Source organism: Nerophis ophidion, linkage group LG16 (assembly GCF_033978795.1).
Source record: "Nerophis ophidion isolate RoL-2023_Sa linkage group LG16, RoL_Noph_v1.0, whole genome shotgun sequence".
NCBI lineage: Eukaryota > Metazoa > Chordata > Actinopteri > Syngnathiformes > Syngnathidae > Nerophis > Nerophis ophidion.
This window is the reverse complement of record NC_084626.1, coordinates 13,171,541-13,190,250: the sequence shown is the minus strand read 5'-3', so window position 1 is coordinate 13,190,250 and position 18,710 is coordinate 13,171,541. Positions and strand designations below refer to the sequence as shown.

At 43.3% G+C, this 18,710-nt stretch overlaps 1 protein-coding gene across 7 annotated transcripts in view; it reads left to right on the top strand.

The window, feature by feature from the left end:
* The first annotated feature begins 5,529 nt into the window (after positions 1-5,529).
* The window catches only part of erc2 (ELKS/RAB6-interacting/CAST family member 2), a 94,960-nt gene continuing 81,779 nt past the window's right edge, over positions 5,530-18,710 (top strand). For 3 of the 7 annotated variants that reach the window (XM_061874313.1, XM_061874314.1, XM_061874312.1), the window contains exon 1: positions 5,531-6,344. The gene's annotated coding sequence lies outside the window, so the exon portion shown is untranslated. Of the gene's footprint in view, positions 6,345-18,710 lie in introns of all 7 variants that reach the window. The other 4 variants (XM_061874316.1, XM_061874315.1, XM_061874317.1 and 1 more) reach the window with 2 other exon arrangements.

Genomic DNA, 18,710 nt, shown 5'->3' with positions numbered 1-18,710 from the left:
CCATGGCTTCCCCGAACTCTTCCCATGTCCGAGTTTTTGCCTCCGCGACCGCTAAAGCTGCACACAGGGGTTAGTGCGTCTGCCTCAAAATACGAAGGTCCTAAGTAGTCCTAAATTCAATCCCGGGCTCGGGATCTTTCTGTGTGAAGTTTGCATATCCTCCCCGTGAATGCGTGGGATCCCTCCGGGTACTCCGGCTTTCTCCCACCTCCAAAAACATGCACCTGGGGATAGGTTGATTGGCAACACTAAATTGACCCTAGTTTGTGAATGTGAGTGTGAATGTTGTCTGTTTATCTGTGTTGGCCCTGTGATGAGGTGGCGACTTGTCCAGGGTGTACACTGCCTTCTGCCCGATTGTAGCTGAAATAGGCTCCAGCGCCCCCCGCGACCCCAAAGGGAATAAGCGGTAGAAATGGATGGAAGGGAATACAATAGAGAAAGGGAAATACTGGGACATAAGTTAGCGAAAGAGAGGGTTAGGTTTGTAGTGGAAGATATCTTTATTGCAGTCAGAACATGTAGGTTACAAAGCATTATATACATATTTAAAAAAGACAGGGTTAAACAAAAGAATATAGAGTAGCGCAGTGGTTCTCAAATGGGGGTACTTGTACCCCTGGGAGTACTTGAAGGTATGCCAAGGGGTACGTGAGATTTTTTTTAAATATTCTAAAAATAGCAGCAACTCAAAAATCCTTTATAAATATATTTATGGAATAATACTTCAACAAAATATGAATGTATGTTCATAAAATGTGAAAAAAAATACAACAATATTCACTGTTGAGAGCTAGATTTTTCGAGAGAAATGGTTCCAGAGCCCTTGCTGTGCGTCGAAGTGAGTCCGACTATATCCAGCCGGAATTTCTCGACTTCGCGCACTAGCTCAGGCTCTTTCCCCCCCAGTGACGTGACGTTCCACGTCCCAAAAGCTAGCTTCTGTAGCCGAGGACCGGACCGCCAAGTGCCCTGTCTTCGGCTGCCGCCCAGCTCACATTGCACCCGACCTCTATGGCCCCTGCTATGGGTGGTGAGCCCATTGGAGGGGTGACCCACGTTGCCTCTTCGGGCTGTGCCCGGCAGGGTCCCATGGGAACAGGCCCGGCCACCAGGCGCTCACCATCGTGCCCCACCTCCGGGCCTGGCTCCAGAGTGGGGCCCCGGTGACCCGCGTCCGGGCGAGGGAAATCTGGGTCCATGCTTTTTCTTCTTCATAAAGGTCTTCGAGCTGCTCTTTGTCTGATCCCTCACCTAGAACCTGTTTGCCTTGGGAGACCCTACCAGGGGGCTTTATGCCCCCGGACAACATAGCTCCTAGGATCATTGGGACACGCAAACTCCTCTACCACGATAAGGTTGCAGCTCAGAGAGCTATGGTCATGAGCTTTGGGTCATGACCGAAAGGATAAGATCACAGGTACAAGCGGCCGAAATGAGTTTCCTCCGCCGGGTGGCGGGGCTCTCCCTTAGAGATAGGGTGAGAAGCTCTGCCATCCAGGAGGAACTCAAAGTAAAGCCGCTGCTCCTTCACATCGAGAGGAGCCAGATGAGGTGGTTCGGGCATCTGGTCAGGATGCCACCCGAACGCCTCCCTAGGGAGGTGTTTAGGGCACGTCCAACCGGTAGGAGGCCACGGGGAAGACCCAGGACACGTTGGGAAGACTATGTCTCCCGGCTGGCCTGGGAACGCCTCGGGATCCCCCGGGAAGAGCTAGACGAAGTGGCTGGGGAGAGGGAAGTCTGGGTTTCCCTGCTTAGGCTGTTGCCCCCGTGACCCGACCTTGGATAAGCGGAAGATGATGGATGGATGGATGGAGCTAGATTTTTTGTGGACATGTTCCATCAATATTGATGTTAAAGATTTCTTTTTTTGTGAAGAAATGTTTAGAATTAAGTTCATGAATCCAGATGGATATGTAACGATCTGTCACTTACTTTCTGATAGTTTTTCGTGTTTTGTACTTTGTTTCCTGTTCAGTGCTCTTATTTTGTCATACTTCCTGTTTACTCCGCTGAGCACTGTTTTTGTCACACTCGCCGTTGATTGGCAGCGGTCCTCAGCTGCGGTCAATCAACAGGTCTATTTATGTTTCACTCGAGCACTCCTCAGTGCTCGAAGTTAAAACCATGTTGGGAACATCTCCATGCAAGACTGCTTTCTGTTTATATCTTTTACTTTGATGAAATTAAAATCATCTTACCTGCTTTCTGCTCTCCTGGATTTTTGCATACTTGAGGTCACACAACTGCAGCCATGCGACATCCCAACAGTAACTTCGAGCCAGAAAATTGTGACCTCGCGAGAATCCCTGTCGGCAATCCTCAGCCGACGTTCTGGACCGCACAATTCCTGGAGGACTTGAAGGCCAGGTTTGTGCGGTCCCAGCCTACAGACGCGGACCCTCTCCCCGCGGCAACGCCACCGGCTTCGGCTCTCCGACCGGCGCGTCCCCCGCCGCCATCTTTCCTCTCGGCTCAACGGCTGGCTACGGCTCTCCGACCAGCACGTCCGCCACTTCCTGCATGCCTCGCGGCTCCCGCGGCAACGCTACCGGCTACGGCTCTCCGACCGGCGCGTCCTCCGCCGCCATCCTTCCTCTCGGCAACGCTGCCGGCTACGGCTCACCGACCGGCGCGCCCGCCTCCTCCTTCACGTCCCGCGGCTCCTGCGGCTCCGTCGCCGACTGCGGCTCTCCGACCGGCACGTCCGCCGCCGCCATCCTTCCCGTCGTCTGCTGAGCTGCTTCTCCCTGCTCCTACGCAGCTTCCAGCGGCTGCTCCCCGGCTGCTCTTTTTGCCAGCTCCCGCTCTCTTTTTTGGTCCGCCGAGAGCTCCAGTGGAGCCCACAGTGAGGTCGCTTTTGTCCTCCTGCTGGGACTTGGCACGGGACGTGTCTTCGTCCCTCCTCCTGGTCCCCTCCCGCCCGTCCCTGGTTTTCGCACCGGGGGACTCCGACGAGCAGGCACGTTTTCCCGCATGTGTGAACGGTGTCTGGCAGCCACCTAGTGGAGGGGGGCCCACTATACACTGCGGTGCAGCCAGGCACACACCGCTGTCATCCCCGCCAGCGTCTCCTTCCACGGAGACATCTACGTCCCTAGCGGGCTTTCGCACAGCTCCAACGCCGGCTCCACGCCTAGCCCCAACGCCGGCTCCACGCCTAGCCCCAACGCCGGCTCCACGCCGAGCCCCAACGCCGGCTCCACGCCGAGCCCCAACGCCGGCTCCACGCCGAGCCCCAACGCCGGCTCCACGCCGAGCCCCAACGCCGGCTCCACGCCGAGCCCCAACGCCGGCTCCACGCCGAGCCCCAACGCCGGCTCCACGCCGAGCTCCAACGCCGGCACTACGCACGGTTCCAACGCCGCCAAGAGCAGCACCACGCCGGGCTTCGTCACCGCCGGCATCCGCTATTCCTCGGCCAGCATTTGCTGCTCCTCGCCCGGCGTCATCTGCCGCTTTCACGCCGCCGATGACATCTGCAACAATCACGCCGTTGATGACGTCTGCCGCTTTCACGCCGCCGATGACGTCTGCCGCTTTCACGCCGCCGATGACGTCTGCCGCTTTCACGCCGCCGATGACGTCTGCCGCTTTCACGCCGCCGATGACGTCTGCCGCTTTCACGCCGCCGATGACGTCTGCCGCTTTCACGCCGCCGATGACGTCTGCCGCTTTCACGCCGCCGATGACGTCTGCCGCTTTCACGCCGCCGATGACGTCTGCCGCTTTCACGCCGCCGATGACGTCTGCCGCTTTCACGCCGCCGATGACGTCTGCCGCTTTCACGCCGCCGATGACGTCTGCCGCTTTCACGCCGCCGATGACGTCTGCCGCTTTCACGCCGTCGATGACGTCTGCCGCTTTCACGCCGCCGATGACGTCTGCCGCTTCCACGCCGTTGATGACGTCTGCCGCTTCCACGCCGTTGATGACGTCTGCCGCTTCCACGCCGTTGATGACGTCTGCCGCTTCCACGCCGGCACCAACATCGGCTCCTCAGCCGCCTCCTGCAGAGGTATCTGTTTTGGCTGCAGCCCCCGCCGCTTTGTCTGCTGTCTCCGGGCCTGCTTCAGCGCGCCCGCCTCCACGTCAGCCGCGGATGTGGCCGTGCCCTGGGCGTCCTCCTCGCGGGATGCACTCGTCTCTTTTTCGGCCAATGATGTGGCTGTTCCGTGGCCGCCCGCCCCGCCAGTTCCAGCGGCGCTCTACGCGCCGTCGCCACCTGACTTTCCCTCGCTGGCTGCGGGGACACAAGGTTTGGCGACCTTCCACCAAATCCTCCTTCCATCCTCCCTTACTTTGTGGACATTTTTTTCCATTTTTCTTTTCCAGGGAACATCTGGTATCTGTTCCTTGAGGGGGAGGTCCTGTAACGATCTGTCACTTACTTTCTGATAGTTTTTCGTGTTTTGTACTTTGTTTCCTGTTCAGTGCTCTTATTTTGTCATACTTCCTGTTTACTCCGCTGAGCACTGTTTTTGTCACACTCGCCGTTGATTGGCAGCGGTCCTCAGCTGCGGTCAATCAACAGGTCTATTTATGTTTCACTCGAGCACTCCTCAGTGCTCGAAGTTAAAACCATGTTGGGAACATCTCCATGCAAGACTGCTTTCTGTTTATATCTTTTACTTTGATGAAATTAAAATCATCTTACCTGCTTTCTGCTCTCCTGGATTTTTGCATACTTGAGGTCACACAACTGCAGCCATGCGACATCCCAACAGGATATCTATTACAATCCCCAAGGAGGGCACTTTAAGTTGATGATTACTTCTATGTGTAGAAATCTTTATTTATAATTAAATCACTTGTTTATTCCTCAACAAGTTTTAGCTGAGATAGGCGCCAGCGCCCCCCGCAACCCCAAAAGGAAATAAGCGGTAGAAATGGATGGATGGATGGAAGTTTTTAGTTATTTCTATATCTTTTTTTTACAAATAGTTCAAGAAAGACCACTACAAATGAGCAATATTTTTGCACTGTTATACAATGAAATAAATCAGAAACTGATGACATAGTGCTGTATTTTGTTTCTTTATCTCCTTTTTTTCAACCAAAAATGCTTTGCTCTGATTAGGGGGTACTTGAATTAAAACATTTTTCACAGGGGGTACATCACTAAAAAAAGGTTGAGAACCTAAACCCAAAGTGGTTCTTAACCAGGATTCGATCGAAAAACTTCTCCCTGTCAGCATATTAGGGATACGGCAACAGCAGAACCCAAACTGATTTTCGGGTGTGTAATTTGTTACGAGTTCATGCACTGTGTTGGTTTTGTTCTTTGAACAGGGTGATGTTCATGCACTGTTGTGCACCAGTAAAAGATCACATAACTTTGTCTTGAATTTGAAAAACATTTTATTTCTCACTAAAGAAGGGTTTGGTGAATGCGCATACGAAACTGGTGGAGTTCAGTACCTCCAACAAGGTTAAGGACCACTGCACTAGAGTAGGGTTCCACCTCGGTCCACACTCCATTTCAATAGGTGGCGGTAATGCGCACTAGAAGATTGATTGCCAACCGCCATTAAACAAAAGAAGAGGAAGAAGAACACATTGGATTGTTTTTAATCCGAATGAAATTTCCTGCGTTAGGATTTAGGGAGACAACAAAACTGCCACGGACTCTTCCTAACAAGTTTTAAATAAACTGTTGCGTCAAACAGGTAACATTATATCGGTTGCCAACATAAAAATGGGATTAATAGTTACATTCGGTACCCCGTAGTTTTTCTACATTCAACAAACAAGAACATAAAAAACATCACTTTTACCTTTATGGGGTTGAAATGTTTGAGTCTCCCCGCCATTAACGCTTGCCTTTACAATATATTTATATTTTTAAATTCATTTTACGGATTGAAGTGGACCACCTCGACCTAAAAAAAAGTCACTTTTTTTTCTTTCTAAACCCCGAATTTAGACTGAAAGGCGATTGCAACGCCGTGCTCCTTTACCGGTATTAGCAGTTTCCACGCCTTAATTAGTGTGTGGGAAGCTTGACACTAGCATGGTGGGGGTGTTGCGTACAAACTGCAAAGCATCACGAAGACGCGCCTGCCTGGGAGACGGAGATCCGGGGCAGACGGGTTTCGCTTCATTCAATAAAAATCCACGCTAGTTGTACACATTTGTCTCCCAGAAGTTCGTGCATTTTAATGGCGATGATGCAGAAGTGGGACCCCGCCTCCCGCGCATGCAGCTGCCGCTTGCGGTAGTGATGATGATGATGCTGGCGTGCAGGGGAGGACCAATGCTGAAGGAGGCTGCTGGGCTGAATGGAGGCGACGGGATGCCGTCCCTGTAGCAGCACGGGAGAGGAATTAACATCGATGGAGGTTAGTGTGATTCGATTGAAATATATATTCGTGTGTATATATGTATCTAACCGATTGTGTTAAATCCCTTTTGCTGGTGGGTGCTGTGTGTGTGTGTGTGTGTGAAGGGGGGGGGGGGGGGTCTTATGTGTGTGGTCGGATAAAGCCGGTCAGATCTCACTTGATAGCAGATGATTTGCATCCTAACGCCACAGCGGCGTTTTAAAACAAGAGGCTTTGATTATAGGCTTGATGGATGTGTGCCATTAAAACATTAAAACATGGAGGCCGGATGAGGTGCCAGGGGCTCCTGATGCTGCATGACATGTAATTCAGTGTGTTGGATGAGCATGGGCATGTTTTAATTAGGCAAATGATTGTTAAACATGGAGAGATGTCTTACTCTGTCAACCCCCCCCCCCTCCCCCTTTGACTGGGACATGCATTTGGGGTGTTGAGGCGCCAGTAGTAGAATACATGATGAGGAGGATGCATGTTGCAGCACGCTCACATTGGTGCTCCTTCTCATGTGAAATCACTCCATTATCAACCCATATGCAGGCTATTTTTAGCAAGATGTCCTTCCATCTTTGTCTACCCGAGACACTGACCTCAAAAAAGAAGAGCCCCATCGTCTCACTTCCACCAGTTGTACACCCCCCAACCCCTCCAATTCCCTACACCCTCCGACTCCCTTGTTGCTGTTTCTTTTGGACACAATGTGGCAAAATGTCAAGATGGATCCGCCTTCATGGAGAAGACCAATGCAGACACTGAGCGGTGTGACGCCTGTGGTGAAATCTTTGTAGTGTGTCATCTGTGTCCTCTCCGCACCGATGCTCAGCGAATTGCCGGAGATGTTTCCTTTATGTGGTCTTAACTTAACTAGCTGAGAGCTGCTCCGCTATAGCATTGATAGATCATCAAGCATCATATCTAATAGGAGCTAACAGCCAAAACACTATACAATTATCATTATGTTAGTGTCTAAGACAGGGGTGTCAAACCTACGGCCAGGTTTTATCGGGCCCGCGTGATGAGTTTTCCAAATATTAAAATGAGCTGCATTTTTTTTTTAACGCAAGAAACTGCTGTTCTAAATGTGTCCACTGGATGTCACAATAGCAGTTATGTTACGGCTAGCGAAAGGGACAAAGTAAAGCGACCCAAATTAAACTTAAAACCTGTCATTTTATATATTCTGCTTCGAACACATCGTTATTTGGCACCCTTACTCCGCCGTATTGTCCCTGTCAAAAACGAGAAAACTTATCCCGTTTATATAGTTTTTACCTCAGTTTCCTACGGTTTGTTGAGTTAGCACTGGATTGATATGTGGACATGACAAAGGAGTTCTTTGATACCTAGAAGAGTTTACATGTTGTGTTTTTTTTTCCATCCCAAAAAGACTGTGACTTAAAGTTTAATTTTGGTTTTGTAGATACACTGAGATGAAGTCCAAACTCATTGTGTTTTTGAAACTGCACCAATTTCCTCAGAATTTTCAACTCACTTAAAGTGGTTTGTTCAGAGGATTATTTGTGATCGTTTTCAGAATGTGCTTGTTCTATTTTTGGCCAAAAGAAAACAACCCTGAGTAGTCTTTATTTTTAAGTAATCATGCCATGATTTTTACCATTTCGGCCCACTTGGGAGTAGTTTTTCCTCCAGCTAAAATGAGTTTGACACCCCTGGTCTAAGAAATGCCAGATTAACAAAAAATAGGGCTGCATGTACAAATCACAATGTCATTCATTCACAGCAACAGCCAATTTGATTCTGGGGGCTAGCATTCACCAACTCACATGAGGAATGATCGCGTCCACAAATCGAATTTTACTACGTGTGCCAGGGGACCGTACAAGAGTGAGCATCCTGCACGTTCTGATTTAATGGATTATTTTTAGTCTTTTAATGCATTCTCTCCAGAAAGTCCCCCAATCAATCCCTCCAGGAATTCTTGATGTCGCAAACGCTTTAATTCAACCACAGACTCGCAAAGTTGTCGATTGTCCGCAATTTACCTGCACATTTTGGCTAATTAACCTCCTTTTTTAGCCAATCAAATTTGTCTCTGAGAGGCGCTTAATCGCACACGTTTATGCTTGTTTTTTTCTTGTGAAGACGAAGTGGGGACAGCAAAATGTAGCAACTGATCAACTCATTATGATTCAAACGGGACAATTGCTGTGTGGCTTAGACCTCCTGGTTCCTTGCCCATTGCGTTAAGCCCCCTAGGTAATGTACTATATAAACAATTGGCAACAAAAATACATTTTCTCTCCCTAGTTAACACATATTTATATTCCTTATTTAACCTTTATTTATCCAGGGTAAGGCAATTTGTATCATATTTGCATTTGCAATGCTGACCTAGCAAAGAGGTAGCATTCACATGTTAGAGATGTTAAAGTATGATAATATTCTCTCAATGTCTCTCATTTCCCAACAAAAATGTGCGCTATAGATTGCTCTCAACAGTTCACAAATTGGGATAAATGTGTTGCACCATAAATGAATGTTTGAGATGGACACTACAAAGTGTAAAACATACACTGGAAAATGTCTGCATCTTGAGAACAGCAGAGCTGACAACAAACAATAATAAAGCTACTGATTTTTTTTTCTGTAGTCATAATTTATCATTACTATTATTAGTTATAAGTATCTTAAAAAGTACAGTAATTTGACACTCAAAAAAAATTATTTCAATTCAGACATTTTAGGCTGCGAAAATCACAAAAAAGACTATTTTAGACAAATTTCATGTTTGGTTTTGGAGTTATGACTATAAACCTTTCCCTGGAGGGAGTTCCCAATTGTCGCTCTGGGACCTCAGTTGAAGAACGGCCAGAAAGATCATCAGAAGAAAATAAAGAGTAGGAAATGGTATGTATATCGATTACCGAGTAAATGGGTCGTCCAGAATGTGTACACATGTTACCTATATTATTTTATCATATAATTATGACGCACTGTCACATTCACTTCAGGTTCCACCCCCACACATAAAAAAGACACGGGGATATTCTGATAATCAGCTCCTCAAAAGTTCTTCAAAGTCAATAAGGGTTAGTGTCAGTTTGAAGAGAAAGCGCATTGCTCACAGCCAACTATTATCAATCGTCATCCTAGCGATCCAGTGATCCACAGGCCATTAATAATCCACTTAAAAGAAAAATTTAAGTAATATAATAATCCATAAAGTTGCTCCGTTTAACGTCAATCCATCACCCAGCGTTTGCGTAGCTTCAAAATACACCTTACTTAAATGCACACCCACCTAACATGCTAATTGATTGATTGATCAATAGGATATATTTGACACAATGTATCATGTAAAGTACCCGTGCCATACATACAGTGCATTTGATTTCCAGCTGAGTATTTGTAATGAATAGAAACACAGTGATGGCTCTGTGTAGTTTTTTCAAGATGATGACATAACTGCATTGTACCTCGCACTAAAAACATAGTTATTTTGTTTACGGCTTAAAAAGAAGGTGTTGATAAAAGTCTTACCTGATATGAGATGTTACATGATGTTGGAGGTGTACAACCTCCTGGGCTAATAAAATGCTATTTAAAAAATATGTTTTACATATAGTACCGATAAGTGGTTACTGGTATTGATAAGAAATATCGATTGGTATTGATAATAGTAAAATCCTAACGATATACATCCCTAATGGAGTATTCTAAGACTTAATTAAAAAAAAAAAATTTTTCTTTTTTTTTTTCTTCTTTGTCATGAAAAAGGGACATTTTTGTCATGAAAAAGGGAGGTTTTTGTGGTTGGTGCACTAATTGTAAGTGTATATTGTGCTTTTTATGTTGATTTAAAAAAAAAATATATATATATATTTTTTTTTTAATAGCAAATTCTTCTGCGGCCCGGTGGTTGGGGACCACTGCTTTAGAGCATTGTTTCTTAACCAAAGGAATGGGCGTTTTCTAGAGTGCCACCTAAAATTATCTGTTTCTCAGCTGCTGGTCAGTATGGGTTGCAATGGTACTCAGTTGTAACACACTTTTTCACCATTTGTGGCAGTGATGACAATATCAAACAAACAGAAGAAGTCTGGAGTAAAGTCATAGAGAAGATTCTGAAGCGCCACAATTATGACTTTAGTATTTGCTTTTGTACTTAAATCTTATTGACAGTTTATTTAAGAAACATATTTATTGTTTATTATTAATTTAGTTTAGAATGTATTTATTGTTAGCACTACGTAATTGTATTTTCATAAATTTTTGTTAGTCCCTTCTAATGCAGTATATTTGATTATTGTATAATTTTGTAAATAGCCTGACCTATACTTTGATCAAGTGACACAGATCTGATTGTTTTGCCAGTCTTAACGCTTGAAATCTGATCTTTTTGCATCAGATTCAGGCCAATTGATTGGAATCGGATGTTTTCAAATTACACTTTAGTCAATAATGGGAATGCGACCAAAATGCCATTTTTTCGTCAGGTTTGTGCAAGCTACGTTATTCGTGTATGTGGGGAAAGACGCAGCCCGCCCACCAGAGGAGGTTTCGGTGAACAAAGTTGACGGACAAATTTTCGATGCATCAGTAGTCAATAATGTGCAAATAATTGGCTATATGTAATATATGAATATCAATTTTGCTTCAGAAGGAATAGCGATTGTTTGAAGGACCAGAATTGACGCTGTGGCATATTTGCTTACATGTTACGTACATTCCGTAAGTTGTTTACTGAAGTAAGTTAAAAAAATAAAGCTAACTGAAATCCACGCTGATGTCCGTATTGCCTCTATTTAACAGCCATAAAAAAGATTAGAACCCTCCCAAAAAACAGTAAATTAAATTATATATACAGTATATATATATGTATATATATATATGTATATATATATTGTAGCTGTTTATGAGAGTTTGCATGCTTTAAATATATGTCATAAGTAGATAAATATTAATAAATAAGTTAATGATGCAGAGTTATAAAATATTATTAGAAAATGTGTGATTGTAAAATTTCCTGAGCAAAATGTAAATGTATTGTGTTAATTGTGTTGCAAAGCGGAATGATTGTTGTGATGTTGCAACCACACGGACCATAAACAATGCAGAACATGCGAGAGGGGAGGGTGCTTGAGCACGTTGTCTTCAGCTCCTCAAAAGAATTGAATGTATTCGATGATTTATGTAAAACTTCAAGCAAGTGATTATTAGAACATCTTTTCGTTACAAGCAGCCAATGAGGTATTGTCCATCCATCCATCTTCTTCCGCTTATCCGAGGTCGGGTTCGCGGGGGCAACAGCCTAAGCAGGGAAACCCAGACTTCCCTCTCCCCAGCCACTTCGTCTAGCTCTTCCCGGGGGATCCCGAGGTGATCCCAGGCCAGCCAGGAAATATAGTCTTCCCAACGTGTCCAGGGTCTTTCCCGTGGCCTCCTACCGGTTGGACGTGCCCTAAACACCTCCCTAGGGAGGCGTTCGGGTGGCATCCTGACCAGATGCCCAAACCACCTCATCTGGCTCCTCTCGATGTGAAGGAGCAGCGGCTTTACTTTGAGTTCCTCCCGGATAGCAGAGCTTCTCACCCTATCTCTAAGGGAAAGCCCCGCCACACGGCGGAGGAAACTCATTTCGGCCGCTTGTACCCGTGATCTTATCCTTTCGGTCATGACCCAAAGCTCATGACCATAGGTGAGGATGGGAACGTAGATCGACCGGTAAATTGAGGTATTGTATTTTTGTAATTTGATTTATTTCCAAGTGTTTATTGATGTAAATTCAAAGTCTGATGTACTGTATTGTACTGTATTTGTAAGTTCTCACGGCGTTGGCCTTGGTGTTGGTGTTGGCGTTGGCGTGGAGGCGTGTCGACGTGGATGGTGTACACAGCAAGAAGGAGTCAATAAACGCCCGTTTTACAAAAAGGAACTTCCCTGTGTTGCCGTGTATCGAAAGGAGCTACATATATATATGTATATATATATATATATATATATATATATATTGATTAATACATTCATTATATTACTTAAATTTTTTTTCACGTAAAAAAACACAAGTTTTTAAGGTGTGGCGACCTTTTTAATTGTGTAGAAGTAGTAGTAGTCGCGATTTCCTTGTTCATTTTTGGAATCCGGGTCAACTTTCTGTTTTATCTTTATCAAACTGACGTTTATCATAATCCTTCTTCTTTGTACTTTGTAAACCCTTTAGTTTGAACAGCCTGTTAAACTAGATGATAATAGTACATTGTTTGATTTCTTTACTTAATCCATCCCATCATTTAATTCCACATATTGATATACTTAATATTAATATAATACTAATATTGTATGTTCTTCTTCACATTCGCAGTCAGTGTTGCAGCCAGTTCCCAAGAGCGCACTGAAAAAAAAGTGTGTTCCATTGTAGAGGAGTCAGAACTGCTGGTTTCTGAAATGCCCATAAAAAGTGGGACATGACTACTGCTTGTTTGAAAACACGATAAAATGATAAAAATAATTTGCAGTAAATGATCGAGTGAAAGTGTGGGGAGTTTAGTATGTGCAAAATCCTCATTTAAATAGGGCAGTCTGCACCAGCTATGAATAGCACACGCAGTGTAAGTTGGTCACATGCAACATGGCCACTAATAATACACGCTATTTCATTGTTTGCACACTGTTTAGCGATTTTAGTACAGTAAATCAGGCCCAAAGTCTCCAAAGCAGAAGCGTGTTATAAAGTATGTCCGCATCATTCAGCTTACAGTGTCGTTAGCTGGGCTTCATGAACTATTTTAGCCAACAAAATTATCACTCCAAAGACAGCATAAATCCATTCCAGACGGTTAATAATAAATAGATTACTGTTTTTCATACCCACTATTGGTCTTTGTTGGACTAACTTCACTGAAACAAACCTTTATTTTTTACACTTTGTACTGTAGGACCGTGTCCACCAAAGCTGACATTGTGATCTTATATTATGCGTCATTAGATCAAGCAGGGGTGCCTATTGAAGTGTCCTTTAAGTGAATGTCCAAAGACTTATAAATCCATGAATAATTGAGGAGTATTACTTTGGGCCACATACTGTACCACTAAGTCTGATTGTGTTAGCACTCTTTCATTATTGGATTTTATTGCACTGGCTTGAAGATATTGTATTACTTCTATAGCCTGCTGTGTGTGATTACGTGTGTGTGTGTGTGTGTGTGTGTGTGTGACAACTGCCAGATGTGTGATACATCCTGCTAGGCTTTCCTCTTGACTGAACACTCCTTTCTTCGTAAACACCAGGCTTAAACACCAGTGCGAACCAAGAGAGAACGATTACCATCACGGTCACATCCAAGGGCCGATCAATAAGGTCATATTTGCCAACTAACGTCTGCGCTCTTTCGACGAGCGTCCAACGATTCGTGGGTGATTGATTGGCAAGGTAAAACAAAGATGGAGTGAACATCTCATGCATTTATGAACTGCTGCAAGGGTTTATGATCACAGACGGACTGCTGTGTGATAAAAAATAGCAGTTTGTCTATTCATTATCACGTGTACTAAAGGCTTGTAAAGCTCTCCTGTACGTGTCAGTTTCTTTAAGTGGGTATTGATGAATGTCAGCAAGAGCGTGAAGATGAGAGGTCCTATCAGCAGGTTACCAGCCTGCCTACTGTTAATTGGCGTAGCGCATGTCACAGTGAACAACGTAAGATCTGACCACAACATTCGGTCTTTGAGTTAAAGGACAGTGCTGAGAAGAAGTGAATGATATTCATTAAATTTAAGAAAATAGCCATCAAAAACATGCCAGTGAGTGTGTAGCAGAGGTGGGACCAAGTGATTGTTTTGCAAGTCATAAGTAAGTCTCAAGTCTTTGCCCTCAAGTCCTGAGTCAAGACAGGCAAGTCCCGAGTCAAGTCCAAAGTCAAGACTGGAAGGTATCAAGTTAAGTCCCAAGTCCGGTATTTTGAGTTTTGAGTCCTTTCAAGTCCTTTTAACCACAGACTAAAATATGTACACAGATTGTGTATGCTTTTAAAACGATGTATTTATTTATTGCAACAAGTGCATTTGAAATTGCACTTCATAATAGCACTAATAACCAGTCTTTTTAAACATTTAACTCATTCCTTTACAGAATAAACACATTTGAAAAAACAAGTGCAACTGTACTTATTTGCACAAAAGTGTTAACGTTGTATTTCCATGGAATATTGCATTGTAACTAGTTCCACAGCAGTTTCTATCCTGTTCTTACCTTCTCTCATTGCTCTCATCTTGTACTGTATGTGTGTTGATATGTGCGTACACATGAAAAACATAACAAATACATGAACATGGAGATCCCATGAACAGAGTTGTACTTTTTAAATGTCAGGGCCATATGCAATATGTACACATATTATTAATATAGTATATATTTAAACTGACCTTTATTTGACTATATTTGTCTTTTTGTAGGTGGCTAAAATACGCGGTGCTACTCACCGCCGCCTAACGTTATGTTACTGTGTGTGATACATTGACTAACCTAACGTTATGTGTAGGTACCTTGCAACCCTGCTTAAAAACAATCACTTGACAAAAAGTATGAATAAGGTAGCAAACTGCAGTGGACGCAGCAGATTGTAGTGTTTGCAATGACGTTATAACCATAGACATCTTATAAATAGACGCAGCATTGGCTGTTGTGATGCGAGAAATTTGACCGCCATCTTGAAGTGGTGATGAGGATCCGGCGAGCAGCCTAAACTGAAAGTTGACAGGTAGAAAACAAAGATGCCGGGCTGGTGTTCAGGGTTTTCCTGCTCAAATGAGTGGACTGTTGAAAATAAGAATTGGGGGATTACTTTTCAAAAGTAAGATTTGACATTAACGTACTATTGGTTGTATTTTGTGAAAATAATTTTATCACAGAGTTGAGAAGGAGCAAATATCTTCAATATTTGTATGTGGAAATTACAAGAAATCTTCTGGGGGAGGATGACGGCCCTACAGGGGTTTGGTTTACAAACTTTCAGCCCCACCTAAAACAAAATTCTCCAGCCGCCACTGATTATGATGCATTCTAATTTTAGGCAAAGTCTAAAACAATACTTTTTAACAGTAGAATTGTAACCAGGAATAAATCTTCAAGGGACAATATTCAAATGCTAACATTGTTGGGTAAGACAGAATTTGGTTTTATTCTGAATCCAGTGAAACAGATTGGTGGTTTTAGCTGATATAAAGACTTTCAGGTGTTTGTATAAGTTTATGTTTAAGTATTTGGCAGACACTTTTATCCAAAGCGACATACATAAAAAATACATACAAAACAATCACTGTAAACATTATCATTTAAGGGAAGAATGTAATACAAAATATAATATAATAAGTGTCAAGACTGAATAAACTCTCTGCTGCTGCAGCAACAGTGATACAGTCTATAGGTCCCTGTGATATATGGATACCTAATGTATTAATACATTGTTTATGTAGGACATACGCATGTATATATAACCTACCGTAATCATAAAGTTTTTTGAATTTAAAAATAGCTGACCGTTATTTTCCGCCTTCTCTGGGATTATATTCCCAGATTTGATCTTGGATGTTTGGTCATTTATAGCACATAAGAATATTCTATTACTGTTAAGTAAACTATGAATAATAAAACACGCCAAAAGATGTGTCCTTTATCATAGCTACACGTATGACAAAAAAACTCCTGAAAATCAGTGGTATTCAGTGAGGTAAAATGAATTAAATGCGCTGACAGGTCGTTGCTCCTGCCAAATGAATTGCACTGAGTGGAGCGGAGCACCACTCCAAGATGGCGGCCACGCGTCTTGTCAGCGCCAGTAGGCAGTAGCGGTCGATGCTGCGTCTACTTATAAGATGTCTATGGTTTTAACGTTAGCAGTGAGTTTACAACCTCACTGATTTAACTACACAGCAAATCAAAGTTAGCCAATAAATGTTAGCTTACATTCAAAATGTACCCTTTATTGTGCAACTTCAAATGTTGAACGAAGTTGGAAGTTGTTGCGTCTCTGTCTGTAATCTTCGAACCGCATGTTTTGCATACTGCAATTAGTTTTTTGTTGACCAACTTGTAGTTTTAATAACCGAACGAAACTCTTTGGCATAATTTTTCCTCACTGGCTCGTTTGACAGCTCTTCTTTGTTGGTTGTCCTGCAATTTGTTTGGATGAATGCTGTGGTATGAAAACAACGTGGATCTAATTTGATTGGCTTTTGAACTGACTGGCAGCACACACGCTGACAGACACACACGTACACAATGAAAGATACGGAGCGCTCTTGAATAACTTTTTAATCTTTGGGTTCTGGGTAAGGCAGCAAGTCTTGTCAAGTCAAAAGGCTCAAGTCCAAGTGAAGTCACAAGTCATTGATGTTAAAGTGTAAGTCGAATTGCAAGTTTCTTTACATTTTGTCAAGTCGAGTCTAGAGTCATCAAATTCAAGACTCAAGTCTGACTCGAGTCCAAGTCATGTGACTCGAGTCCACACCTCTGGTGTGTAGCTAGGTAACTTCGTGTTTGAGCATGTGAAATTTATTCTCATTCAGTGTTTCTTCCTAAATGGACTGTTTGATTTCACCAAAGTGTGATGGACTCGACGTTACATCGTGTTGTTTATGTGCCCCCCCCCCCCCCTTTTTTTGAGCAGTTTATATTTTATCAATTATTTTATATAATTCTGTAATGTACAACGTACATTTGCCTTTAGAATATGACATTTGGCACTTAAACATTGTTATTTTACATTTAGTACTGTTGATCTGTGTACTTTATGTTTTGAATGTGTTAATTTTAACATCATAGAGAGTAGGGTTGCGCGAAATAGAAGATTTTCAATATATCAGCAACGAGCAAAAGAACCCGTCCTCAACGCACTGTTGAATTCTAGCTAACATCTAACATCCCTGCTCAGTGGCCTTGTGGTTAGAATGTTCGCCCTGAGACTGGAAGGTCATGAGTTCAAACCCCGGCTGCGTCATACCTAAGACTATAAAAATGGACCCATTGGCGCTCGGCATCAAGGGTTGGAATTGGAGGTTAAATCTCCAAATGATTCTCAAGCGCGGCCACCGCTGCTGCTCACTGCTCCCCACACATCCCAGGGGGTGAATATGGGGATGGGTCAAATGCAGAGGATAATTTTACCACACCTAGTGTGTCTGTGACTATCGTTAATTTGGGACTTTAACAGTGCAAAGCCACTTCTAAGTCAATAATCCTCACCTCCAAGGCGAAAAGTACTATTATCACTGGAGGACTAGGAAGAGCTATACATGCTACACTACACAAAGTAGGAGGATATGCTAACTGCTAACCCGGAACCAGAGCTTTTGAAGGCAAACAATGCTGGGCAGATCAATACAAATATCGACATTGCTGATACAAAGTATTATATCCTCATTTGGTCGATACTACAGTGGTTGGATTGATAAATTTAGTATCAGAAAAATATCTTGTCATTTTTGTTATTGTTCACTAACTCAGAAAATAAGTCCCTGGACATAGGAGGACCCTAAAAACAAACGCGAATCGAGACGGCGTGGCGCAGTGGGAGAGTGGCCGTACGCAACCCGGGGGTCCCTGGTTCAATCCCCACCTAGTACCAACCTCGTCACGTCCGTTGTGTCCTGAGCAAGACACTTCACACTTGCTCCTGATGGGTGCTGGTTAGCGCCTTGCATGGCAGCTCCCTCCATCAGTGTGTGAATGTGTGTGTGAATGGGTAAATGTGGAAGTAGTGTCAAACCGCTTTGAGTACCTTGAAGGTAGAAAAGCGCTATACAAGTACAACCCATTTATCATTTATTTCTCATTTTAAATCAAAACCAATAGTAGGAAATAATTAAATTACTTAATTGCTATTGTTACACCAGCATTGTGTGTTTTTGTCTTATTTTAATTGTGCTTAAAAGTGCAATCAATTAATGATCTTGAAAAATGTAAGTGTCAGTATTGTCATTGGTATGATGATACTGCCCCTGTAGCTATTGGATTGTTACCCACATTTGTAGTTAACCACATTTGTAGTATCGGCCAAAACTAATGTCAAGTATCCAAAAAAGAGAAGAATACATATTTATTACCTTTTAAGAAAAGTGTAGATAGAAACATGATACAGCAGAAAGTAACTATGTATTAAAAGTAAATTAACATGTAGATTAATAATAGTTTTGAGAAAAAAAGTAAAAAACAGACATTATGTAATATTTTGCTGCTTATATTAATAGTCTAATTAGAACCCTTTGTAACCTGTTTTGAAATGGTTCTATTGATATTCCAAATGATATTTGGTGATATATATCGTTATCGTAGGAGGATGCAATATTTATGGCGATACAAATTTTAGGCCATATCGCCCATCCCTACGAGGGATTGTTGATGGAAATTAG